Below are 27063 nucleotides of genomic sequence, written 5' to 3'. Positions count from 1 at the left end.
GGCATAACTGCTTCAAACAGGGCATGAAAAAAGGGCAACAAAAGGAACTGAATCCTTAGAATCTACGAGCCAGATTCTGCTTTTGTGCCAGTGGAAATCGGGAGTAACCCTCGCAACGTCAGTAGAGTTTCACTGGTGTACATGAGATCAGAGCTGAGCCCGAAGATTCTTGGTAGGTTCCCTGGGCAGCCTAGCTCCTCCTCCTCCTCCTCTCCTGTGAGCCAAAGGAAAACAGAAATTTGGGCAGGCTGCACAAAGTTTCCGAGCAGTTACCCAAAGTCTCAAGAAGCCGTTCAAAGATAACAAATCACAAGTGAGAAATGTATCAACTTGACACATGTCTGAGATGGAAAATCCCCATTCGATAGATCCTTCAGCCCTTTTCCCTGCCTGCACAAGATCGCTCCCTATGGCCCATTTAACACCAGACTGGGCAGAGCACTTGCCAAAGTCCCTTTGCTTCCCTTCAGAAACTCTTCCATGGCCTAATAGTTCTCACTTTCTTAATGTTATCCCATGAGCGCTGGCTCCCCTCCTCCCCCCTTTGGAACTGACACCCTTTCAGTATGTATAGACTCAAGTGATACTTACCAAGCTATTTACCACGTATAATATTTCCCCATAAGTCAATACCAGCCTCCAGCCCCTGGATTATTTGCTGCTTTTCCCTACATAAGAACAGCCATATTGGGTTAGTCTTATGGTCCATCTAGGCCAGTAGCCTGTCTTCTGACAGTGGTCAATGCCAGATGTTTCAGAGGGAGTGAATAAAACAGGGCAATTTCTGGAGTGATCCATCTTCTGTCATCCACTCCCAGCATCTGGCAGTCAGAGCCTTAGGGACATGCAGAGCATGGGGTTCCCTGAAGCTCCTACTGTTGGTCAATCTTTCTAGCAGTACAGAGCCCGGAACTGAGGCCCCGGATCTACAGATCATTTAAGCATGGACTTAAATCCACCTTTGTTCAGTAAAGTATGTGAATGCATGCTGAAATGTAAGCACCTGCTTACGAACTTTGCTACAGCAGGGGGGCACTGATTGTGCCCATCCTGGGATGAGTTCCCAGGGGGTTAATGGATTGTGCTCGTAATATGTCCATGTGGCAGGAGAATGCCAGTCTCTTGACCCTTCACAGAAGCAAGCCAAGGCCTAGGGAGATGAAGTGACACATGGAGAGTCTGTGGCAGACTCAGGAATAGAACCCAGGAATACCTGTTGATTTATTTATTGCTTTTCTTTTAATAAATGTATAGCGAGACCATCTCAGTGGCACCTAGGGCAAATGTGGAAAGAGAAGGAAAGAGAAGTCTTAGGCTAGAAAAGATTTAAGCCATATAATGTGCTCTGAAGGTATATCTACACTGCAATGAAACACCCATGGCTGGCTCCTATCAGCTGACTTGGGCATGTAGGATTGGGCTAGGGAGCTGCTTAATTGGGTGTAGATGTTCAACCTCTGGGACCCTGAGGTGGGAGGATCCCAGAGCACTGCCCCCCAGTCTGACCCTGAATGTCTACACCACAATAAAACAGCCTCCTAGCCTGAGTCCCGTGATCCTGAGTCAGCTGATCTGGGCCAGCCATGGGTGTTTAACTGCAGTGTAGACAGACCCTGAAAGGCTAGCAAGTGTGGGCCTGGAGGGGATCACCGGAGGTCGTTTTAATGTCAGGCCACCCAGTCATCTGGGACTGCCTCAGCTGGTCTGCGGTATCATTGTGATGCCCAGGATGGGTACTAGGCCTGCAGACAGCAAGGTCCCAAACCATTTCCTGCTTTGCAGCAGACCGGAAACCAGTGCAATGCAATGAGCCTTGGCATGGCATCCTCCTGCTGGCCTGCGTTATCAAGCTGGGGCACTTGACCTGACCTTCACACATCACTGCATGGAGCTGATGAACCAGAGGAACTGATGCAGCCCTAGGCTGACAGGGCCCTAGGCAGATCTCAGATTGCCACACTATCACCTTCTCAATATCCTTCCCCAAACAACCAGGGCTTGAGACAAGGCGAGGAGGCCTTGGCCTCACAGGAGAGTCAATGGTCAGACAAGAGCTGAGAGAGCTCGGTGGGGCCTCAGGGCATCTGGTGTCCCAGGACTCTGCAGTTAACGCTAGCCTGGCCCAGGCACACTCACTGGATGTTCTCCAGGCAATTTTCAAGCCAGTTTTCAGGCAGAAAATGGCGCTTTGGCTAAACTGAAAGTTTTCACAGAACTGCATCGATTTTGAAGTTTAGGTTCTGAAAAAAATCAGAACAAAAATTAGATTTTTATTCTTTTTGAAATGTACCTTGTTTTCTATTTAAAAATAACATAAAAATACAAAGGTTCAGCATTGCAACGAAGCATTGTGAATGTACTGGAAGGAAGCACCTGGATTGACCTGCCAGGATATTTTTTGGGGGGAAATTGTTTTGCGAAAAATCTCAGAATTTTTCATGGGATGGAAAATCTCCAGATGAGTCCATCTGTGGAGCCCCTCCAGCTCCTAAGGGCAGATGTAGAGCAGAAAGCCCACCCCTCCCTGAGTTTATACTGAACCGACTTCCTGCCGGACAGGGCTGGGCCACAATACAGGGGCCCCAGCCAAACGCTGCTAAGACAAGCAACAGTTCAGTCATGGGGGACTATCTGCCAGTTACCTTGCATTGCACAGCTGGCTTTGTTTGACTTCGCTCCTCCTAGAAGCGGCAGTTAAAAAAGACAGTCGTACTGATGAATAGGTTAAAAGTATTTAAAACATCCTAAAATACTTGACAGGGGTTATACTGGGGGGAAAAAAGAAACATCATATCATCCAGAGTATCCCAGAAACAAGAGATGGAAAAGACCCTCTAGTTCATCCCTCTGCCAGCACAGAATTGTTCCCTATGGAGCATTTTACAGTTTCTCGGTTAGGTAAATGTGTCCCCACCCCACAATGCTGTGGAATTGTCTTCCAAGCAAAGCATTCATCACTGTTAGCTAATGTACTGTTCTAGCTGTTATCATGCATTAATACCAGCAGGACTGAGCCTTGAGAGCTCCATGTCTTAAGTGGAGCTTTATATTAGACCTTTGTGAAACCACAACTCTCCTTCTCCTTCCAGGACTCAATAAACAGCTTAGTCAAGAGCTTGACTATCTGTTCAATTTAATTACAGGTCTCTTGATTTATGATGCAGGAAAGGCTGTAAATGAGGACATTGCATTGGCAAGTCAACCTCGAAACGTTTTCAAAATCAGCAACAAAAATCCTCACATGAAGTCTTGTGAAAACAACCCCCTGGAGAACTGAGTGCAGCATTTAGCTAGTCTCAGTGTTTACCCAACAGAAGAGATGAATGACTGACTTTGATTTTTCATAGGTGTGCAAATAAGGAGCATTAGACTTGCTTATCCCAAAGTGTTGACCTTCATCTGTCAGTGCTGGTGAGATGATCACGTGGCCGCATGTCCCAGGGGAGCCAAAGAGTTGGAGATTGTGGCTTGGCACAGCTACTCTCTGTCAGGAAGGCAGGAGGAGGTAGCTTTTCATTTAACAGGGAGTCTAGGGCACTGCACACAATATGACTAGCAATAAAAGTTACTTTCTAGATGCTCAAATATCAAAAAGAACAGGAGTACTTGTGGCACCTTAGAGACTAACAAATTTATTAGAGCATAAGCTTTCGTGGACTACAGCCCACTTCTTCGGATGCATACAGAAGAAGTGGGCTGTAGTCCACGAAAGCTTATGCTCTAATAAATTTGTTAGTCTCTAAGGTGCCACAAGTACTCCCGTTCTTTTTGCGGATACAGACTAACACAGCTGCTACTCTGAAACCTGTCAAATATCAAAGTCTCCATTGAGCACCAAATAATCCCAAAATAAAAAAGCACAGCAAGAAAAGATGTACCAAAAAAAGGAGAGAAGAACTCAGTCCAAAAGCCTGGTTCCAGCACTTCCAAACTACAGGGCTATTAAAAATCCTGATTCTGGAGCCACATTTTGTAAATGACTCTTTCTAATAGGATGCAATAAAATCCCAGATCTAAATAATCCCAAATGCTGGGGTGTGTGGAATCTGGATCTGAATTTTGTGGTTTAGCTTTTTTAACCCATCCTAAGCAAATGTGGCTCTTTGTCCCCCTCTTGTGGCTTCTCCATGTAATACTTTATCAGTCTGTTACTGCTTCCAGATAACGGATTTAGTCCTTTTCCTCAAGCAGTAACAGGTCATTGTTTTTAGAGCTGTTTGGAAATTTTTCGATTACATTTTTTTAATGAGAAAATGACAGTTCATCAAAACAAACTGCAGGAAACAGTTTTCACAAATTTCATGTTTTAAAAAAAGTTTGGAAGAAACAATTTCAAAATTGTCAAAACATACTGATTTGTCATTTTCAAAACCAAAGAAAATCCATTTTTTGGTTCAAAACCACTTTACATTAAGAAATTTAAGCTTAATTTTTGTAAAAAATGCAAAAGGTTGAAATCAGAATGAAACATTTCAAAAACGTCAAAACAAAACATGCTGATGGAACTGGTCTGTTTTATTTATTTATTTTTGGATTGCTGGTTTGCTAAATGTTTTGAGACTTCAACTTTTTGCCTTGCTTCAGCCTGGGAAAGGTTTTTTTTTTTTTGAAATCTCAAAAGTGTCCCCAGGATATCTAAACCATTTTCCGCACAGCTCAAATGGTTTTTGCTCTATAGGTCCCAGGGTCAAACCCTACTTATGGCCCAAGTGGAGCAAGCTACGTGGTTGATGCAGAAGACAATACCAGAAGCAACACAAGAGCAAACCCTACCAATCCTTCTCTCCACAGAACTTGTTCTATTAAATAATGTATGTGCATCCCGACATCCATAACTGGGTGCGTTTCAGAAATCTAAACAAATAAGCTAAAATATTAACTAAAGAGGAAAGCAAGAAGTCTTGATCTTTGCCCAGGAAAGATCCATCCATCCATGGCAAAAGCGTGCTAGAGTCATGGGGCCTCAGGGTATGTCTACACTACGAAATTAGGTCGAATTTATAGAAGCCAGTTTTATAGATATTGGTTTTATACAGTCGATTGTGTGTGTCCCCACATAAAATGCTCTAAATGCATGAAGCCGGCAGACCGCGTCCACAGTACCGAGGCTAGCGTCGACTTCCAGAGCGTTGCACTGTGAGTAGCCATCCCACAGTTCCCGCAGTCTCCGCCGCCCATTGGAATTCTGGGTTGAGATCCCAATGCCTGATGATGCAAAACAGTGTTGTGGAGGGTTCTGGGTACATGCTGTCAGGCCCCTCCCCCTCTGTCAGAGCAATGGCAGACAATCGATTCGCGCCTTTTTACCTGGGTTACCTGTGCAGACAACATACCACGCCAAGCATGGAGCCCGCTCAGCTCAGCTCACCGTCACCATATTTCATCTGGGTGCCGGCAGACGTGGTACTGCATTGCTACACAGCAGCAGCCCCTGGCTTTTTGGCAGTAGATGGTGTATTACGACTGGTATCCGTCGTCGTCGTACTCCAGTTCAATCATAGGCACCTGGGCAGACATGCTTTGTCTCCTGGAGACTCAGTCCTGCCGGCAGTCCTATTGAACTGTCTTGACGATGATGGCTAGCAGTCGTAGTACAGTATCTTCTGCCAAGCACCCAGAAGATGCCGAGGGCTATCAGTCATGCTGCACCGTCTGCTGCCAGCTTAAGATGTAAAAAATAGATGGACCAGATTTGTTCTGTATTCATTTGCTTCCCCCTCCCTCCGTGGTCACCTGTGCTCTCCACGCTGGGCAAACAGGAAATGAAATTCAAAAGTTCGCAGGGCTTTTCCTGTCTACCTGGTCAGTGCATCTGAGTTGAGAGTGCTGTCCAGAGTGGTCACAATGAAGCACTGTGGGATAGCTCCTGGAGGCCAATAACGTCGAATTCCATCCACACTACCCCAAATCCGACCTGCAAAGGCCGATTTTAGCGCTAATCCCCTCGTCGGAGGTGGAGTAAAGAAACCGGTTTAAAGGGCCCTTTAAGTCGAAAGAAAGGGCTTCGTCGTGTGGACGTGTCCAAGCTTAATTTGATTTAACCCTGCTAAAGTCGACCTAAACTCGTAGTGTAGACCAGGGCTCAGTGAAGAAGTCTCCGCCTGTTCTGTCCTCTTGAGATTGTACTCTGGTACGATCAGCACTCTCACCACCACCAATTTCAAATGCAGCCACAGACCTGCACCCTTCACAGTGCCTGGCCCTATGTTATCTAAGTAGATTAATAGATGAATAGGCTTTAAAAGCAGAAGGGTCCTGCAATGGGGCATGCTCCCAACCCAATCACGAGAAAGCTAATGAGCATCTCTGGGCTCAATCCCTACCAAATAGACATACCTGCAGAGCCTGCTGGAGGAAGCAAGCTTAAAAAGAAGAGCTGGTCACAGGAAGGGGCAACAAACCGGGAGGAAAGCTGCTGTGCCTTGGTAGCAGCTGACTCTTGTTAGAGCACAGCTGAGAGGGAACAGCTGACAAGCCTCTGCTGTTCACAAAGATGAACCAGAACCCCAAAAGACTTTTGAAAGGGGGATGGACTCTGAAGGTGCTTGAGCGTGACTCCTGAGACGGGCCCTGCCTATCACAGGACCATTGCAGTCATCTAGCCTGATCACCTGTATACCCACGCTGGAAAACCTCACCCAGTAATTCTGCATCCAGTTCAGAACTTCCTGTCTGAGCCATAGCAGATCTTTGACAAAGACACCCAGTTGTGTTTGAAAGACTTCCAATGATGATGAATCCACCACATCCCTAGTTAAGTTGTTCCAATGGTTAATTACCCTCACTGTAAAAAATTTTGCTCCTTATTTATAGTCTGAATTTGTTCAGTTTCAGCTTCCAGCCACTGGATCTTTTTATGCCTTTGTCTGTTAAGTTCAAGTGCTGTCTACTATCAGAAATCTCTTCCCCATGTAGGTACTTGTAGACCATGATCAAGTCACCTCTTAATCTTCTCTTGGATGAACTAAATGGTTTAAGCTCCCTCGTTTATGCTCTAGGAATTATTTGGGAAAGATCTACAGCAAGGGTCTCAAACACATGGCTAGCGGGGTGATTTTCTGTGGCCTGCGAGCCACTCGCAGCCCCCCCGCCCTCCCCCAGTGTTTACCAGAGCGGCGGTCGGACGTGGAGCGGGAGCAGGACAGGTTCCCTGCCTGCCCTGCCCTGCACAGCTCCGGGAAGAGGCTGGAACGTAGGGAAGGAGGGGCTGTGTATGGCTGTTGCTTTAGGCAGCGCCCCCAGCAGCTCCCATTGGCCGGGAACGGGGATCCGCGGCCAATGGGAGCTGCTGGAGGCAGTGCCTCAAGCAACAGAAACACACAGCCCCTCCGCCCCCCCTTCCCCACATTTCAGCCTCTTGCGGGGGCAGGGCAGACAGGCAGGCAGGGAGCCTGCCCTGCCCCCAGTACGCGCCGGGCCAGATCCTGGCCCCCGAACCCCTTCTGCAGCCAAACCCCCTGCCCTGAGCCCCCTGCCGCACCCTGCACCCCAACCCCCTGCTCTGAACCCCCTGCCTCACCCCGCACGCCTCCTGCACCCTGAGCCCCCTGCCGCACCCTGCACCTCTTGCATCCCAACTCCCTGCCCTGAATCCCCTGCCGCACCCCACACTACTCTTGCACCCCAACCCACTGCCCTGATCCCCCTGCTACACCCTGCACCTCTCTTGCACCCCAACCCCCTACCCTGAGCCCCCTGCTGCACCTTGCCCTCTGACCCCTTGCTGTACCCCTCACTCCTCCTGCACCCCACACCCCAACCCCCTGCCCTGAGCCCCCACCACACCCCACACTCCTCCTGCACCCCCTGGTGGCAGGGAGGGGGCAGAGTTGGGATGGGGATTTCGGGGAAGGGGTTGGAATGGGGGCAGGGAAGGGGTGGGAAGAGGCAGGGCCTCATGGAAGGGGTGGAGTGGGGGCGGGGCCGAGGGCGGCGGGGGGTGGTGGTGTCAGTAATGCAGCCCTCGGGCCAATGTACTAGTCCTCATGTGGCCCTCATGGTCATTTGAGTTTGAGACCCCTGATCTATAGCCTGTGTTAGGCAGGAGGTCAGACTAGATGATCACAATGGTCCCTTCTGGCCTTGGAATCTAGGAATCTCTAAGTCTCGTGTAAGGATATTTTGCAGACCTCAGGTCACTCTCGTAGGTCTTTTCTGAACCCTTTCCAGTTTGCCAGCTTCCATTTTGAAGGGTGAACACTAGAACTGGACAGTGTTTTCCAGGAATGGCCTCATGAATCCCATGTATGGAGGTGATAACCTCTCCTTACTTTCGCTTGATATTCCACTGTTTATAAATCTGTGCCTTCACCTTTTTAGCTACAATTTCACAGTGGGAGCTCATGCTCAGTTGGCTCTCTGCCATGAGCCCTGAGTCTTAAATACTAAATGCGAGACCGTAAAATAAGAATTGCTTTTGCTTATCATGGCAGGAACCCCGGCAAGAGTTGTTCATCGCAACCATTGTGGTGGGCCGTGCCAGGGCTGTAAGTGTGAGAGAGAAGGATGATATCGGAGGTTTGGTGAGGAGATAGAAGTAGAGCAGTAAAAAGACAAAGGGGCTTTCTAATGCAATGAGGGCACACGCTTTCATCCCATAAACCTTTTGTACCAAGGCCCAAGTGAGTTGGCCTCACCAGAAATTTAATACAATAGTTACATTCATCCAATCCAGGGAGAGAAACAATACCATGTGACTTCAGTGACCAATCACAACTAAGCAACTCAGCTCGAGTTTCAGATTCCAAATTTTAAGTAGCAAGCCAGGGAGTGACTGAAACAGGTGAACAAAAGCATGGCTGAGCAGGGGATGCACCTGCAAAATCACGACCTTTTCCTGGATATTCTGTGCAGGGGAAAAGAGGCAAAGCCATTTGCTGAAGTGATTTGGTGTTCCTTAGGGGCTCATCAATATCTCCTGGGCCTTCAGCGATCCAGTCCTACAGACCATGTGTGTGTGTCTCCACATTTCAGAGTGGTAGCCGTGTTAGTCTGTATGCTAATTTTTCCCCTACTGTTACTCACACCTTTTTGTCAACTGTTGGAAATGGGCCATCCTGATTATCACTACAAAAGTTGTTGTTCTCCTGCTGATAATAGCCCACCTTAATTGATTGCTCTCGTTATAGTTGGTATGGCAACACCCATTTTTTTCATGTTCTCTGTGTATATATACCTTCCTACTGTATTTTCCACTGCATGCATCCGATGAAATGGGTTTTAGCCCACGAACGCTTATGCTCAAATAAATTTGTTAGTCTCTAAGGTGCCACATGAACTCCTATTTCTTTTTGTCTCCACATTTTGGTTGAATGTCTAGTGAATTTGCTAAGGATCACCACAACAGCTGACCCCTCTGGAAGCTTGCTGGATTCACATGTGCGATTCTGACATTCCTAACTTGACATCAAACACGGTTCAAGGTGCTTTCCAACAGCTCACAGGCTCCTGTGGGCCACATTTCACTAAGTTCTTTCATATAAATCTCATTTAAAGTCTCTAGTTCAATCAGTTATAGCAAAAAAGCACAGAAGGAGTTTCTAAATATCTGTTTTTCTCCCCATGGTCCTGTGACTTTGAAACAGCTTGTTTCAATAACTTCAAATTTGGTCAGATATTATCAGCTGGCTATGGGCTACATATGCCAAATTTGAAACTCCATGGAGGGAGGAGAGGGATTAGAGGAGAAGAAGGCAAAATTGGATTTACATTGGAAAGCAAGTCTCATCTTCAACTAGGGTGTGGCTCATTCTGCTTCATAATGCATGTCTAATGAAAAGGAAATGAGGGTATAACCTGGGAATTTAGAGAGGTTTCTGGTCAGTCTTTTGTAATCATTTTCAGTGAAGACTTGCATGTACCCTTCTGCCCCGCAAAAGCACACAATTTTTATATTTATATATATATAATACGGGCTGTCAATTAATTGCAGAAAACGCATGTCATAGACTTTAAGGTCAGAAGGGACCGTTATGATCATCTGCTCTGACCTGCACAACGCAGGCCACAGAATCTCACCCACCCACTCCCGTAACAAACCCCTAACCTATGTCTGAGCTATTGAAGTCCTCAAATCATGGTTTAAAGACTTCGAGGTGCAGAGAATCCTCCAGCAAGTGACCTGTGCTCCATGGTGCAGAGGAAGGTGAAAAACTCCTAGGGCCTCTGCCAATCTGCCCTGGAGGAAAATTCCTTCCCGACCCCAAATATGACGATCAGCTAAATCCTGAGCATGTGGGCAAGACTCACCAGCCAGACACCCAGGAAAGAATTCTCTGTAGTAACTCAGATCCCACCCCATCTAACATCCCATCACGCATATTTACCGCTAATAGTCAAAGATCAATTAATTGCCAAAATTAGGCTATCCCATCATACCATCCCTTCCATAAACTTAGCAAACTTAGTCTTGAAGCCAGCTATGTCTTTTGCCCCCACTGCTCCCCTTAGAAGGCTGTTCCAGAACTTCACTCCTCTGATGGTTAGAAACCTTCATCTCATTTCAAGTCTAAACTTCCTGATGACCAGTTTATATCCATTTGTTCTTGTGTCCACATTGGTACTGAGCTTAAATAATTCCTCTCCCTCCCTGGTATTTATCCTATTGATGTATTTATCGAGAGCAATCATATCTCCCCTCAGCCGTCTCTTGGTTAGGCTAAACAAGCTGAGCTCTTTGAGTTATTAACGTGTTTGTTATTTTTTTAACAAGCATTAATTGCACACCTCTGGAGATGGGACTCCGTGGTGGTCAGGCAGGGAGGGAGGCATGATCTCTGGCAATTTGGGAGAGCTGGTTAAACACCTTTGGGGAGGGGAGGAGCCTGCCCATTACCACCTGCACAATCCCCTCCCAGCTGAACAGGGCCAGCCTGAAGGGTGAGCAAGGGGGCCACTGCCCAATGCACCATGCTCAGGGGGGTGCTGATGTGTACCTCTGGGGCAAAGGAGTCCTCCTCCTGCTACCCTGCTCCACTGCTGCTCCTGCCTCCCCCCCCCCAAGGAGCTGCCTGTGACACTTCACCCCATATTCTTAATAGAAATATGGTTATGATATGAATATGGCATGACTAAGAAGTACTTTATGCAAGATGGCTCATGTAAGATATCATTGGAAAGGTTATGATTACTGAATGTGATTATCCAATTTGTATGCATGTATCATTTCTGTATCTGAAGCTAGGAATATTGATCATGTATCTGCATTTCAAATGTGCTACTTTGGGTGACACCCACAGCTAGCCCTTCACTGAAAACAAATGGTTCCCACCATACACAAGAGCTATGTAAGGCAGGGGAGTGACACCATCGAGGTTCTCCTCTGCCTCCCTGCCCAAAGGGATACTGGGAAACACCTGGAAACAAGACGTGAACTGGGGGGAGAAGAGCTGAGCCCAGGCTGGAAGCGTGTCTAGCCTGTGAGTAATAATACCTGAAGTTTCAAGCTGCAGGCCAATGCAACTGGCTTTCAAGAATCTTTTCAATCTGCCTGAAACAAAATTTAGGGTGAGAAATTACTATTTGTAGCCAATTTCTTTAGTGTATTAAGTTTAGTCTCATGTTTTGTTTTATTTGCTCAGTAATTTGCTTTGTTCTGTTTGCTATCTCTTATAATCACTTAAAATCTGCCTTTTATAGTTAATACATTTGTTTTGTTTATTATTAAACCCAGTTTATGCAATTTCTAACTGGTGGGGGGGCAAAAAGTTGTGCATATCTCTCTTCACATTGAGGGAAAGGGTGAATTTTTATGAGTTTGTGCTGTGCAGATTTTTCTATACAGCGCAAGACAATATACCTTTGGGTCTGCTCTCCCAGGGAGGTGGGCACCTGAGTGCTGGGGCAGGTCCCTTAAGCTGAGTCTTCCCAGAGCTGATCTCAGTGTCTGTGGCTTTCTGCAGCTGGGTGTGGCCCTGCCTGTATGCATGCTAGAGGAGGCTTAAGAGCCTGGCTCAGCAAGACAGGTTAAAGGGGGCTCAGATGGGCAGAACAGGTGGGCTCAGTGGTATCTCAGTACATCAGGTGGAAATTAAGAGGGGGGCAACGCGTCACATCACCCCAGCCAAGCTGCTCCAGACCGAGAGCCTGCCTCCTCTCTGCTGTGCAGAGCAGGCGGGGGGCTGATGTCAGGGTGTCCCCCTCCCCCCACACATGTACCCAGTCACTGCTGAGCTGGGGTTGGGGAACACAGGGACTGTGTCTGCTGCTGCTGCTGGCTCAGGAGTGAATGCTGCCAACAGCAGCTGCTACTGCCTGAGTAAGCGTTCAGGCTCCGCTTAAAGAGAAAGTGCCCCCCCCACACGTACACACTCCCCCCACCAACACACACACACTTTCTCAAACCAAACCAAAAACTGAAATGGCGCCCCACTGAGCAAGGAAAGGGCTGCAGCTGGGCCATGGGCTCTGGCAAGATGCAGCCTCCATGCAATAGCACGAAGCCCACCTTGAGTAACAGACCGAGCACCAGGCACCACAAGCTGCAGCAGCAGTGCAGAAGCAAGAGTAGCAATACACAATGTACCATGCCCCCTTTCCTTCTGTGCTGCTGCTGGCAGCAGCATTGCCTTCAGAGCTGGGGGCTCAGGCAACACCAGCTGCCCAGTGCTTCATTTGTGCCAGGGCTGAGCCCCAGCACCTCTTTCGATACAAATTAAGCACTGGGGGAAGGCAGTGGGGCCTGGAGGTGCTGGAGGGTTGGCGAGCCTGGGGAGCCCATGGTGGCCAGGGCTGATGGATGGGGGAGCCCACAGGGACCGTGGCATGGTCTTCTATTGTTGTTTAACAGTGCGATTAAAACTCTGATTAATCGTGACTATTTTTTTAATTTCATGATTAATCGCAATATATATACACACACACAAAATACAGTGGTGTCTAGTGGTTCCAAATGAGATCAGGATCCCATTGTGCTAGACTGAGTCCTGCACATAGCAAGGGACAGTCTCTGCTCCAAAGGTCTTACAATCGAAATAGAGGCGGATGGAGACTCAAAAAGGCTGAATGGATTACCCATCATCACTGAAGTCTGCTATAGCACCAGGAATTAAACCCAGATTGCTCGAGTCCCAGTCCTGGGCCTCCTTACCCATAAAGCCATCCTTCTTCCTACATCAATCCAGTTTAGCTCCCAAGATGAAGGGCACTAGGAAAGTATGTGGTACTGTTATTTTTCACTACAGTGCAAGCACATAAACCATGTGCATTTATAAAAGGCACAGCAGCTTTTACACTGAGATGGTAATGACAGACATTTCTCACATTGTCCTTGGATTTATTTGTTTGGAAGTTGCTCTGTTGAGGTTCTGGGGTTGGTTGGTTTTTTGCCTGAGATGGAATATCACAGTTTCCAGCAGGGTGTCTCGGCCGGGGAAATATCTCCTCTGCGGTGGAAATATCCGTATCCTAACAACTACACAAAACAATAGTGAAGTGTAACTAACTGTGAATGGCAGTGCACTGCTGACAAGCTCTGACCATTAACATTTTCCTTTGTTGAGCTCAGCAGGCGAAATGCAGCTAACAGGAGCTGTCTGCTGTGCTGAGCACTCACAAGGATTTCATTGTAAGCGCACAACAGAAAAAGGAGGGTGGCTCGCTCAGAAAATACAACCTTCTGTGTCGGATTATATCCTTACACATTAATTGTGGGGAAGTGTCTTTAGAAACATGATGCTTTTTACGCTGAGCTCCTTGAGGTCTGGCACCGCAGAAGGTGAAATAATTGAGATGAATAGGGCCAAAATCTGCCCTCGCGATCTTGTAATGTCATTAGGTTTGCATGGGTGTATCTGAGGGCAGAAATTAGCCCATGTGTATGTAACAGCCTACTTGGGATATCAGTGAGGTTTGAATGCAGGATCTCGTGTGCTATAAGATGAGTTAAGGTGTAAGGGTGACATGCCAATTCTCCCCTAACTCCCCTAGGTAGAAGATGTAGGAGACTCGCTAACAGCTTATATGGAGCAGTCACTTGAAGGAGACGAAGCCCATGCAAACCCAGTATGGGTTAGGTATGGCTGACAGCTCATGTCATCCCACTTCTCCCCACTCCCTCCAACTCAATTAACAGGAGCATGCTTAGCTCTAGCCACTGCTGTACTTGTCTGCAATGTGCCTAGCACGATACTTGCACTAGGAAAGAGGAAAACAGGGCAAACAGTGCTCTTTCCTGCCTGTCCTCCCAAGAGTAGTGCCCTCCCACAACCATACTGCCACACTGCTCCTAGGAGAAAGGGGGAGTCGGGGTGAGGGGTATGCCCATGCACATGAGCGTTTGACATGCACATGGATACAGGGCATCGAAGACAATTCCTTCCCAGTGCTCAGTGTGACGGGATAACCTTCCCCTCATTGCAGCATGAGGAACTCAGCAGGCCGGTTAGTGGGTCAGCCCTGAAATCTGCACCCAAGCCCTTGCCTCATGGAGCCCTGTGGGATAGTACCTTTGGCATAATACAACTGAGCAACATAGATCAAACTCACATTACGTGCCTTCTTCTGCAGCAGGGGGCGCAGATCATGTGAGCATGTCCTGCCTGATCGATTCCCTGCTATCGTAGGGGCTTCAGGCACTGATGGTACCTTGGTCTCTGCCATCTCTGCCTTTGGCTCAGTTTAGTCTCCTGAGGGCTGAAATGCTTTGTCATTTGGCTTAGCATAGGGTGTCTGGGTGAAATGTAAGGGCCAGTGTTATGCAGGAAGTCAGAGTGGATGATCTAATGGTCCCTTCTGGTCTTAAACTCTGTGAAATCAACAAGCATCTCAGTGCCCTAGACATTGCTGATTGTGTCAAGGCAGTCTGGCAGCTGTGGAGGGTTATCCCCACTTTACAGATGGGGACCTGAGGCACAGAGAGATGAAGTGGCTGGGCCAAGCTCACACAGGAAGTCTCTGAGAGACTCCAGAAAGAACCTCCTGGCTGGGATCCCAGCTCACTCCCTTCACCACAAGACTCTGTGCCTGGATTTTCAGTAATCGCTCTTCAGCCTAGCAGAGAAATGTCTAGCATGATCCAATGGCTGGAAGTTGAAGCTAGACACACCAGATCGGAAATAAGGTGGATTATTTTAACACTGAGCGTAATTAACCATAGGAACGACTTACCAAAGGTCATGGTGGATTCTCCATCACTGATACTTTTTAAATCAAGGTTGGATGTTTTTCTAAAAGATCTGCTCTAGGAATTATCGTATGGAAGTTCTATGGCCAATGTTACACAGGAAGACAGACTAGATGATCATGGCTTTAGAATCTATGAAATGAGAATGATGACACTTAACCAATCCTGATGAAAAAACATAACTACAGTTACCAAGTTATAGGCTTCCCTAAAAGAAGATAGAACAGTATTCATCAGCAGGCAGATCCTTAACTGGGTGTAGATGAGTGGCCCCATTGAAGTCAATGGAGCTGTGTGGATTTACCATAGATGAGGACCTGGCCTATCCGGTTCAATCAAAACAACAATGTGAAACGAAAGTTAAGGTTGCCTAGTGATGCATTTTAAAAAACCACACTACAACTCCTAGCTGCAAATGCTGCAAATGCTGCAGTATCACTATGACAAGTGGTAGTGCTTTGGATTGTTACTGGAGAACACTGCGGTACTTTTTTTTAAATATAAAGGTAACATTTTTCAAACATAAAAATGTACAGAAAGCAAAACAAAACCTGCACTCAGTGAGTTATAGAGAGTCTGTGCAGGGCAGTCAGAGCCATAATCCAAACCCCACTTACAGAAAAGAGCCCTACTGTATGCTCCTGAAAATATTGACGTTTGAAATCCGAAGCACATGTGATGCATTAATGTGAAACAGGGATTACATACATGCTGCTCATTGCCCTGCAGCTCAGGAAAAGTCCTTATGTAATGAAGAACTGAAAGACTTATGAGGGAATCCAATGGACTGTTATCGTGTAAAAATACCAGCCCTCTCCAAAGTCAACTCGCAGTTGCTCAAATATATGCCGGTATGTGTTTTGTTTTCCAGCAGGTCTGAGAGAGAAGGAGCCCCATTCATGTCAGCTCCTGGTAATCTCATACCTACAGCTCGGTGAATGAAACAGTGACTTGGGAAAGTCACTGCTTTTCTTTCCAGTCAATTCTCAAACATATAAAACCCACCGCCAGAGAGCCAAACACGCTCAAACAATGACAGTCAGTTTTGTCAATTACAGAAACGTTGTGTAGGCAACAAGAAGGGAATGTTTCATCCAACGAGGGGCTCCGCTTCTGGGTGTTTCTCCTGTCAGAAAAAACCCGAATCATTTCTTGATGCTCCGTATTTTTTCTATTAATAACCAGCTGAATCCCATACACTTCAATCTCACGCCTGGCTGATGCCAGCAGTGACTCTTTAATCAACGCCAAATGAGCGAAAGAGAATAACAATGCTTGGCACTTACAGGGTGCCAAAGAGTCACTGTCGAAAATAGCACTTGATCCAGGGTAGATAGAAGAGCAGCAAACCCAGCTTTCTCAGAGCCCTCTGCTAACATCTTAACCGAGCAAATCTCCCAGTGACTTGGCCTGAAGTCAATGGGAGTTTTGCTTAGGAAAAAAGCACTGAAGAGGACCTTCATACTAGAGAAGCTTTCAGATGTATCAGAATTAAGGCCCACTCCCAACATTTTGTGAGGCCTTGGTATCCTTAGTGTTTCCTGTCCCATATATCGTCCTATAGGGACGGTGGGACTAGGATATGATTGCCATAAGCAATACAATCTTCTGCTTCTGTGAGGTCCCTGATCATGGCAGGGAAGTCATGGACTGGATGTGGGACATGCTTTATAATTTTGGATACAGTTTGCTTCTGTGTAGCAGAGCGAGGGGCTACTTTGGGCCATTCAAATTTCTGTGGCAAGGCTGGCAGGACCCAGGTGTGCTTCTGTATTGCCCTGAGCTTTGGAGAACCCACAGATCAACAGGGCTCCTTGATATGGTGTCTGACAACTAGGGACTTGTGCTTCCTATTCAGCAATAGTTTAGATCTCATGTCATTTAGGTGCAGAGGCAAAGCTCTCCAGAGCCAGTCCCTGGAGGCCGCCTGCTTGCAGAAGACACAGGCAAGCACAATGCCTCTTCTGAGGCTAGGGCAGAGCTCTTCCGTCTCCTTTTCGGGTGTGCAGCCTGTATTTCCCCAAGCTACACTGGGCACAGTCCCACAGCCATAGGCCCAGACCCTTGGTGCAAAGTGGTGGTCAATGCCGGCATTTCCGTAACCCACTCAGGGTTACACTCTGTCCCCCTCTAGTGGTGGCTGGGCTACACAGCTACAGCCATGGCTAACACAGCTGGGTTTTTAGCTCCCCCGCATAGGTCTGAAAGGAGGAGGAGCGAGTTCCCTGTACCAGCTTCTCCCTGTTTGCCCCTCCAGGGCAGACCCTGAGTTACGACCAATACACCTGCTCTCATCTGAGAGCTATGAAGTGGGAGATTTGGGGAGGAAAAACAACAAGAGCCTGTGAACTGCGTTGGGCTTGGAGTACTTCCTTTGATGAGACGGGGCCGTGCGTTTGTCTGCCATTCTGAATTACTTCTGTCTACACCAGGATTCTCGTTGTTACTCAACAGGTGTGCTCTTGCTACACGAGATCACAATGGCCCCATAGCAGCTTGCACAGCTTTGGCTATGGCATATGCTTGTCCTTTTAAGGCTGGAGTTTTCAAAGGGAGCTAAGGGAGTTAGGCCCAGATCCTGAAGGTATTTAGGTGCCTAACCTCCATAGGAATCAATGTAGGTGCCTAAATACCTTTGAGATTTTGGGCACTGAGCTCCCCTTCAATTTCAGAGGGATTTGGGTGCCTATCACCCATGGTCTCCTTTGAAAATCCCAGTTTAAAACACAGAGGCATCGGAGGGAACGCCCATGCTGGGCCTGAATCTGGGAGTCAGAGAGAGCCAATGCACGTGCAGCTGAGAGAACCAGTTCTGGGCAGCAGGGAGTAACCAGCTTTCAGGAGACCTGCGCCAGCCAAGTCCACTTCTGCCCCCAAGAAGGGCTCCAAGGAAGTGGTGTCCAAGACCCAGAAGAAGGGGGATAAGAAGCAGGAGCTGGAAGGAAAGTTACTCCATCTCCATTTGCAAGGTGCTGAAGCAGGTTCCCCCGACACCGGCACCTCTGCCAACACCACGGGCATCATGATTGCTTTTGTCAGGGATGGTTTTGAGCATATCACCAAGGAGACGTCCCCTCTGATGCTTTTCAACAAGTGCTCGACAACTGCTTCCCCGGGCGAACCACACAACCGTGCATCTGCTGCTGCCGCCGGGGTTGCTAGCCAAGCTAGTCATGCCCAAGGCCACCAAGGCCATCACCAAGCTCCCCAGCTCCAGGTAACCAGAAGCCCATGGCTAGTAGTGTTACGAACAATAAGAAGGAACTCTATAAACATATCAGGAACAAATGAAAGCCTAGAAATGGTACAGGTCTGCTATCAGATGAGGATGGTAAAATTGTCAATCATGATGCAGAAAAGGTAGCGGTATTCAATACATAGTTCTGTTCTGCATTCAGAAAGAAGCAGGATGGTGTATTCATATCTTGCCATGATAACAAACTACTTTCCACTACATCAGTAACTAGGGAGGCTGGTAAGCAGCAGCTATTGAAGTTAAACCTTTTTAAATGTGCAGGACCCAAGAGTATCAAACAAATTGGCTGAGGAAATCTGAATCATTAATGCTGACTTTGAAATACTGGACTAGAGGACTACAAAAAAGGTTAAGCAAAAATATTATTATAAAGAAGTTATGAGCTTGAGGTAGGTATTGCTGGGGGAGATTCTCTGTCCTGTGTTACACAAGAGGTCAGTCTAGATTATCATAATGGTCCCTTCTAGTCTTAAAATGTATGAATCTGTGAAACTTGAGCTAAGGCACTTCACAGATTTTTCCAGTGTTACTTATAGTAACATATGCAAGAAAGAAAGAAAGAATGTAGGAAGGAAACAATCAGGGTGGTAAATAGCCAACTTTGTTGTAAAGCAAAGGGCAATTGTAAATTGAAGAGAACTCTGTATTGGAGTTGGCTCATTCCCTAAAGTATTAGGGTTTATATCCCTCATAATTTCCCCTGGATGTTCTCATTATTCTTATAAATATTTGTCTTTTTTTAAATTCTAGTAAACTTTGAGTCTCCATGACATCTTGTGGCAGTGAGTTCCACAGGTTGTTTATTCACTATATAAATTTTCCTTTGTTCACTTCTAAAAGTATTGCCTTTCAGTCTCCTCTTCCTTGCCCTGTGAGTCAGGGTTAATAGGAGTGCCCAGTTTACTTTCCCTAAACCATTCATCAGTTTGTAGACTGCTGTCATGTCCCCACTTCCTCAAACCTTCTCTAAACTAAACAGTCCATATCTTTTCAGCCTCATGCAAGAGTCACCTTAGCCCTATAATCATTTTTGTGATTTGTTTGTGGACCGCTGATGAACTGAAAAAGAAGCAAAATTGGCCGCATCAGTGATTTGTTGTGAATTCCTAGCCCAGCTCTGCAAGAGACAAATGTAGAAGGAGAGAGACCCTCAGGGGCACAGAGAGGAGGAGATACAGAGGAAGACTATTACAGAGAGCTGGAGCTGTAGAGGAGAAAGCTCCCACACGAGCAAGGGAATGGCTGTCTGTGGGGACAAATATTAGGAGTGTGGGCCGAGCAAAGAGTGGGATGGGCAAAGTCCCTCATACCAGAGGGAGCAAGACAAGCTGTGGGCCACGCGCAAAGGGGAATCTGGTGTGGTGTGACCTGCATCTGAAAGGGGCTGGGATGGGGCAAAAGCCCATGTGCAAGTAGGGGTAGGAGCCTGGCCTGTATACAGAGGAGGAAGGAGAAGACAGGGCCGTGGCCCACGTGCAAGGGGGTTGGGACAGGGCGTGGTCTATGTACAGAGGAGGAAGGAGAGGACAGGCCCACAGCCTGCGTGTGAGTGTTGCCAGCTTAGCTAGTTTCTCACTAGATTTAGTGACTTTTTGGTTTCCTTAGTGAGAAAATAAGTGTCAAAGTGACCCGTGACAAATCTAGCGACTTTCACTGCCAATTACAATGACATTCAGAGAAAGAAGTCACCAATATCTATAGTCACAAAATCATTCACAAGCAGCTTGATATTGTTAATAAAATCCATTCCATGCTCTTCTTACTACATTCTGTTGCACACCAAGTCAATGTCATTACGTCTCAATTGAGCATGTCCTCGGAAGGAATTGCATTCCGGGGCTTCTTGGGCCGAGATCACTATAAACTGCAGGCGAGGAAAAGAAGTTTGTGGAGGCTAATTAAATACTTTGCTAAAGCCAAGTGCACTTTGGAGAGAGCAGCACATTAGCCAGGACTTGTTTTTACCCAAATGTGTTCTTTCTCGCCCCTCCATAGTAGGTAGCACACTCTGTGATGCAGGGAAAGACAGCTAATGAAGCGGGCTGGGTGGGGGAGGCAGGTTAGCCAGCAAGGAGAGCCGCACGGATGGAAGGTGGGGTTGGATGAGACAGGGCCATGTGCACCAATGGGGAAGGAGGGCGGGCACCGTGCCTCCAGGAATGAAGCCCTTATTACAGGATCAAAGGTGGAGCTAGCTTGAGTTTGACTCCCCTTTACTCCTTCCCCTATCTTGGCCTGGGGTTAGCTGCCCTGCTCTTTTCAGAAATGAAACCCTGGAAGCGGGGGGGGGGGGGGGGGGGGGGCATTGGGAAGGGATCTGGCTAGTGGATTTTCTTAACTCTCTGCAGTGCTGAGCTCAGCTCTGTACACTGCAGCCCAGTACGGCTTGGATTGGTTAATTTTAGCTGAGCTCTTTCTTGCCAGCCTGGATTTGAGCCAACAGGTTAGTGAAAGGGAGAGCCAGAGCCAGGGGGAAGAGGGCATTCGCCTGACCTGAGCTTGGCGCTGCAGGGAGAGCCCGGGTGCTGTTCGGCGCTGCTGGGAATCGAAAGATTAAAGACACAGATTGTGTAGCCGGTGGCAGCTGCAAGGCTGGAGTGTTTCTCGCTGCAGCAGGGTGGGAGCAAGAAAGCCTAGTGATGTCTCTCCAGAAAATCCATGAATGTACTGGGAGGTGAAGGCAACAGCCACACTTCACACCCCACTCACTCACATGCTCCACAGGGTTGCCCACTTTCCAATTCCACAAAACCGAACACTCTTGCCCTGCCCCCTGCCCGAGGCCCTGCCCCAGCCCCACACCTTCTCTGAGGCTCCATCCCCACTCACTCCATCCCCCCTCCCTCTGTCGCTCACTCTCCCCCACCCTCACTCACTCACTAACTCACTCATTTTCACTGGGCTGGGATGGGCTTGGGGTGCAGGAGGGGGTTTGGGGTGCAAGCTCTGGGAGGGCATTTGGGTGCGGGAGGGAGCTCAGGGCTGGGACAGGGGGCTGGAGTGTGGGGTCAGGTGCAGGCTCTGGGAGGGCGTTTGGGTGCAGGAGGGATCTCAGGGCTTGGACAGGGGGCTGGAGTGTGGGCTTGAGTGCAGGCTCTGGGAGGGCATTTGGGTGCGGGAGGAGGCTCAGGGATGGAGCAGGGGCTTTGTGAGAGGAGATGAGGGCTCTAGCTGGGGGTGCAGGCTCCAGAGTGGGGCCAGAAATGAGGGGTTCAGGGTGCAAGAGGGGGCTCCAGTCTGGGGAGTGGGGCCGAGTAGTTTAGAGTGTGAGAGGGGGTTCTGGGGTGAGGTAGGGTGTTAGGGTGTGGGAGGGGTACGGACTGTAGGCTGTAGGTGTGGACTGTGGGGTGGGACCAGGATGAAGGATTTGGGATGCAGGAGGGGGCTCCGGGCTGAGGCCAAGGAGTTTGGAGTGCAGTTGGGGGCAGCTCTAAACTGGGGCAGTGGTTGGGGTGCAAGAGGGTCTCTGGGCTGGGGCAGGGGGTTGGGATGTGGGAGGGGGTGAGGGGTTTATGCTCTGGGCAGCACTGACATCGGGTGGTTCCCTGGAAGCGGCGACAAGTCCCTCCAACTCCTACGTGGAGAGGCAGCGAGGGGCCTCTGCATGCTGCCTCCGTCCGCAGGTGCCACCCCCGCAGCTCCCATTGGCTACGGTTCCTGGCCAAGGGGAGCTGTGGAGCCGGCGCTCGGGGTTGGGGCTGCGCATGGAGCCCCCTGGCCGCCCCTAAACCTAGGAGCCAAGGGACATGTCGCCGCTTCTGGGGAGCTGCGCAGAGCCAGGTAGGGAGCCTGCCAGCTCCGCCAACTGGACTTTTAACGGCCCGATCAACCGTGCTGCAGGGTTTGGGCTCAGTGCCAGGCATCCTTGTCACAAGGCGTTCCCTCAGCTGCCTGGAGTGCTGCCCCTTACTCACAACACACACCAGTTACACAATCTGGCTCTAGGAAGCCTGGTGTCTGTAGCTAGGGAGAGCCCAGGTTTCCTTAACTACTGCATTAAAGGCCTGTAGCTGTAGTAGAGCTGGGTCTCCTGCTCTGGCAGCTATAAGGGGTGAGCATGGGGATAACTGCAGCTCACTAGTCAAGAGGACTTGAAAGCTAAAGTGACCCCAGGGCCTGAGGGGGAGCTACAGGCGTCCTGAGGAGAAGGTGCAATTTGCAGCGGTGACTGTTAGGAGCAACTCCTTCTGGATGCGTGCACATTCCCAGAAGGTAAGCAGAGGAGGAAGGAGGGATTTGCATGGCCTATGCCAAGCCAATGCATTGCAAAGCCAGGAGCTGAATGCACAGAACAAACCCTGCTGTGGCCTTTGTTTGATGAAGCCATTTTGAAAAGGCCTCGACTACTCTGACATCCTTGGTCAAAATATTGAATCAATTAGTGCCTGTAACATTTCAAATAACTTCCAAACAGCAAAATAGATGTTGGCACAACTCTAAATCTGCTCCCTTTATTGAGCCCTTATATGGCAAACTTCAGTGCAGAGGGAATTCTTAGCAGCAAAGCTATCCGTCTGGACTTTTACAATAGAGGTTTGTTCTAACAAACAGGGGGAAGGGTAGATTGGTGGTTAGAGCACAGGACATGGAGGCCTGGGTCCTGAATTCTAGTCCTGACATTTCCACTTAGTACCCTGTTTCCCCGAAAATAAGACATCCTCCGAAAATAAGGCCTACTTACAGTTTTGCCTCTCGTTGTAATATAAGGCATCCCCCCGATAATAAGACCTCCCCGATAATAAGGCATCCACCGATAATAAGGCATTTTTCATTTCTGAAAAATAAGACATCCCCTGAAAATAAGACCTAGCGCATCTTTGGGAGCAAAAATTAATATAAGACACTGTCTTATTTTCGGGGAAACAGGGTAAGTGCCTTTGTGTAAGTTGTTTAACTTCTTTGTGCTTCCTCATTTTTGTACTACGGGCTACAATGTGTACTATGTAGATGGAAACTTTCACCTACATTGCAAGGAGGGAAGGAGGCTTAATTCGTATTTGTAACGTGCTGTGAGATCCTCAGAGAAAAGACTAAATTTTATCATAATGCTGGCACCCCTACAGCAATGCAAGGTGATTGATAATGATCATCTGCTGATATGTTACAGGTGGCAGAGATAGCAATTGCAGCTGGGAAAATAGCAGATTTATCAGTTCACTGGAAATGCCAAAAAATTGGGGAAAAATAATTTCAGGCTAACCTGAAAACAAACTTTTTTGAAATGTTTGGCAAATTGAAAAGTAAAAAAAAAAAAAAAATGCTTTGGGCAGAACTAAATGCTTTCTTCTGCTTTCAAGCATTTTTAACTTTTTAATTTTTTTTAAGTAAAGGAAATTTTGGGAAAAAAGTAATTTCAAACAAAAAATTCAAAATGTTTCATTTAAAAAATGTCAAAACAAAACATTTCAATTTCTTTGGAATTTCCTTTGAGTTTTTTCAACTGAACAAAATCCACATGGATTTGCAAAATACTCCAGTGTTTCCTATTTGCATTTTCCACTGAAAAAAAGGTTTTGGTTGAAAAATTTCACCCAGCTTTACTAGAAATGTCTATAGTTAAGTTTGCCCAGTGCTTCTCATTATAAGACTGTTTTCAGTTGCTTATAACAAGGCTTGGTAGAATTTTATTTTAATTTTTTTAACGTTTCAATGGATAATATTGATGTTTATTTTAAGCATTTTTTTATTTGTATCAATTTAATTTTTCACAATTGCAGGAAATTATGGGGGGATTAAACTAGGGGGATGTCAGACAATCATTATTTAATGACGGTAGATTTAAAAAGCTTTATAACCGTATTAAAACACAAATGGGTAACATCACCTGTCAAAATATACAAAGTAAATATCCTTAAATCAAACCCTGTGTTCTCAAGCAGCATTTTTCTTATTTAGCCTTTGTAAATTTTGATTATTATCAATGGAAATATTTTGTTCACTCATTTCTGTGTAAAGTGAAATTGATGTTTGCTGACATTTCCTGATAAAAATCTAGTCCTTCAAAGTCTACTTATAACTTAACAAACTTAAACTGCTAGGGTGAAGTTTTCCATGCCAGTTGTCTGCCTTACAAGACTCTGACATCTCCTTTCTTAAATCTTTCCAAGTTTTGTTTTCTTTCATGAGGTTTTCTGTCACCATGCAGACAGACACATGAGAACTGATGTCCTTTCCTATCTGGGCCTCCTCCTTGTTGCATATAGTACTGCTCCATGTTATCACAGTCTATTTTAGTTCTGCAGAAAATAATTGCAACCATTTCACTGAGAAGTTCTACCACTCCCCTGCTTTGGAGTAGAGAACGTGAAATTCAGCAGTGGGTTGGGCCTGGTATCAGGAATGTGCCATTTGATTTTCTGGGGGGTGGGGGGGTAGGGGACCTCCCCAAATTTAGCCAAGTTATAGGCCTTTGAAAAACCATTTTGCACATGCTCAATAGCGATTTCTTAGAGTATGGCAGCTAAACTCTCTGAAGATTGTCTTCACCAAGCATGTTCCAGTTGAGGGAAGCAGGGGGCTGCTGTTGCAGTGAGCTCCACAATTCTCTCTCTCCTGTGCTGTAACACACCTGTTGGTGCCCAGGCAGCATGAAGGAGAAAGCAGCCTGACTTGGATGCAGAGGGGACAAGAATAGGACCTAATGGGGGGTGGTTTGTGAAAGGAGGGCATTAGGCCAAGAAGCCAGCGGGGGAAGGACTGGAAGCAATTTCGAGGGAAGAAGGAAACTAGCGCTTGGAGCCAGTAGGGTAGGGGAAGAATGAGATTGGATGAGAAGCTGTGGAGAGACTGGGACTTCCTAGGCTAGGAGACTGGGACTGGGATGAGGAGCTGAGTGTGTGTGAAGGAAAAGACAGGAGAGGGACGGGCCGGAGGGGGAAGAGGTGAAGGACTCTGGTTTGCAGGGAACGGGGCAGAAGGGTCTGTAACCACTAGAGCATGCATCCCTCCAGAACCCGGAATGGAACCCATTCCTCTGCTGCTGCCAGACAATAACCTTGAAACCCACTGGCAAAGTGTGTTTCATCGCCCTCTAGTGCTGGTCCATAGGGAGGATGACAACCTACTCTGCTATCGGTTACTCCATTAGCTCAAGTGGCAGAGGTATGTGCAGTGGATCTAAAGGTTCCAGCCCTGCTGGTAACATAGGTGGGTATCAATATGGTGCTACATGATGGGATTTCTGGTGTTTCCGTTTGATTTTTAAAAAACACCTCTAGAAAATTACACACAAAACCCCTGTTAAAATAATGTTAAGATTGCAAAATCAAGCACCCAGAAGCTAGGAAATGCCAGTATTAAGGCTGCCCAAGCAACCTGAATTTGGTTGATACCGTCTTTTATGCACGATTTTGCACTATTATTTCCACTGGACCCCTGCTTCATTCAGTGCACAGGGTGGATGGTGCTCAAGGAATGAGCAGCTGTTCAGTATTTTGTTTGGCTGTGATTGAGGGACAGACTTTGTTTCCAGGTGTCAATCTGCACCTTCCTGAAGTGACATCCTTGCAAAAATCACAATACCCATGACGTTTCCCAATGGCTCCGTGTTCCCACAGGAAGGTGTTGAAGTTCTCCAGGGCCTCTGCTCCTGTCCTATGTAGCAGTGGGGAAAATTTCACTCTAGTTTCTTTGCAAAATCATATGCTTCCAGGAAAATCTGGAATTGCTGTGGCCCCCTGCTCCTGGCCCCTGCAAAGTTCCTTCTAGCCTGAGGGATTCAGGTAGCTTTGTGTGCTCCATTTTTGCCACAGATTTAGTTCACTTCAGAGACTATAATTAAGGTCTGAATGTGTGGACGAGATGTCACATGACATAGGTCAGGGTTACAAAGGTTTAATGCCCCTGCCACAGGACAGGCATCAGTTTCGAATGAGTGGATCAGCTACTGTTGCAGATGAGAGCCTTGGGTCTTGCACAGACCTTCTGCTGGCCCACCTGCTCACACCCATCTGTTTCCATGGAAGACACCAACCCTAAAAGCTCAGCGGCCAGTGTAACCACCATGCCAGTGGAAATTCCAGTACAAAAATTTCAGCAGCTGAGTTGGCAGATAGGTTTCAGAACAGAGCAGTGGAAATACAGACTAGCTAAAGGATTTTACTGGTTCCCATGACTACTGGATCCTATGGCTTCTGGTCCACCAGATGAATCCAAAAGAGGCCAGTAGAACCTACGAGATTCCAGTAGAATCTTTCCACTGATCTAAATATCCCCTTGCTCCATTATTGCCATCACACTGGGGTGAGTAGGAACCAGGTGAAAAGTGATAAGTTATGCATCTCATCTGCTTGAAATAAAATGAGGGTGGTAGAAAAGTGAATGGGCCCAACTGGATACTTCAGTTCCAGGTTCTTGGGTTAATTCAATTCTCTCCATTCATGCCACTCCAGTGAATTCAGTCTGAGTGATGACACCAGTTTAAAAGTAAAATAATGCAGTGGTGACTCATGTTCAGTGCAGAATAGCCAGTTTTACAAAAAGCAGGGATGCTCCTAGCCCTTCTGATTATTCCCAAATCAAATATTTTATCACCTTGGTCACTTTCAAACCACTATGTTCAACTGGAGTGTCTAAATTGCTTATCATGGCCACCAAAACTTCATTTTCAGCCCCATCTGGAAAATATAGAAATATACTGTATCCTCCAGATGTAATATGAGAAAGGTATCGAAGTGATTAATAGCAG

The 27063-nt window shown here is 47.2% G+C and overlaps 1 long non-coding RNA gene and 1 pseudogene across 2 annotated transcripts in view; both read left to right on the top strand.

Annotated features, from left to right (window-relative positions):
* The first annotated feature begins 11090 nt into the window (after window positions 1-11090).
* On the top strand, window positions 11091-18342 carry LOC128840982 (histone H2B 5-like; annotated as a pseudogene).
* Window positions 18343-22328: 3986 nt separating this feature from the next.
* Window positions 22329-27063, top strand: part of LOC128840911 (uncharacterized) — an 83022-nt gene continuing 78287 nt past the window's right edge. For both annotated transcript variants that reach the window (XR_008445729.1, XR_008445730.1), the window contains exon 1: window positions 22329-22589. This is a non-coding gene — a long non-coding RNA (uncharacterized LOC128840911). The remainder of the gene's footprint in view (window positions 22590-27063) is intronic.

The sequence above is a fragment of the Malaclemys terrapin genome, chromosome 7, assembly GCF_027887155.1.
Source record: "Malaclemys terrapin pileata isolate rMalTer1 chromosome 7, rMalTer1.hap1, whole genome shotgun sequence".
NCBI lineage: Eukaryota > Metazoa > Chordata > Testudines > Emydidae > Malaclemys > Malaclemys terrapin.
Note: the sequence above shows the minus strand (reverse complement) of the source record. Positions and strands in the feature narration are given on the sequence as shown.